At 36.8% G+C, this 680-nt stretch overlaps 1 protein-coding gene across 1 annotated transcript in view; it reads left to right on the plus strand.

Annotated features, from left to right (window-relative positions):
- The window catches only part of LOC119586241, a gene marked incomplete in the record, with an annotated part of 43,840 nt that overhangs the window by 37,371 nt on the left and 5,789 nt on the right, over window positions 1-680 (plus strand).

Raw genomic sequence — 680 nt, forward strand, 5'->3', positions numbered from 1 at the left:
GTATGTTTGCAATTCTCCATATTTAAATGCATAGACGCGTAAACACATGAGGATGCATATGTTAATATATAAATAAATAAAGGGATGCATTTTTACACGTACATGTATACATCCGTAAACACATGCAAGTGCACATTCAAAAACAGTTAGTAGGTAAACAAATAAAGAGATGGGAAGAAATTAAGCTAAAAAAAGACATATTTCCAGTGAATAAACGCGATGTGAATGAACCATAAACAAATGCAAGGCACTGAACAGGATGAGGTCAGAAGAGAAAGGTTTCTGTTAAAAAAAGAAAGAAAAAAAAAACTAAATGAATAAAATAAACATAAAAAATGAAAGCTTCACACAGCACTCACATCAACAGAAGCAATAAACGTAAGACCAAATACCTGTATGTAATTACTAATGCCAGTCATTAAATCGCGGAGAAAACGTTGCAAGGTTACTTCCCGATTTTACGAGTAAATGTGAGTTGCTTTGGGTCAGGACATTGACTCGAGCGCTAATGACTGCACATTTCGTCGCATTTTACTGTAAATTGCGTGGGCGGGATTCGTTAAGATTATGTGTTCAGGAGTAAATCGGTCACGTTATAAAGATGGCGTACTGTCACGCATCCACTGCTTGCTGATGACGACACCATCTGCTGTTTGTCGTGACGTTTGAGATTCGTACTG

This window comes from Penaeus monodon, chromosome 21 (assembly GCF_015228065.2).
Source record: "Penaeus monodon isolate SGIC_2016 chromosome 21, NSTDA_Pmon_1, whole genome shotgun sequence".
Classification (NCBI taxonomy): Eukaryota; Metazoa; Arthropoda; class Malacostraca; order Decapoda; family Penaeidae; genus Penaeus; species Penaeus monodon.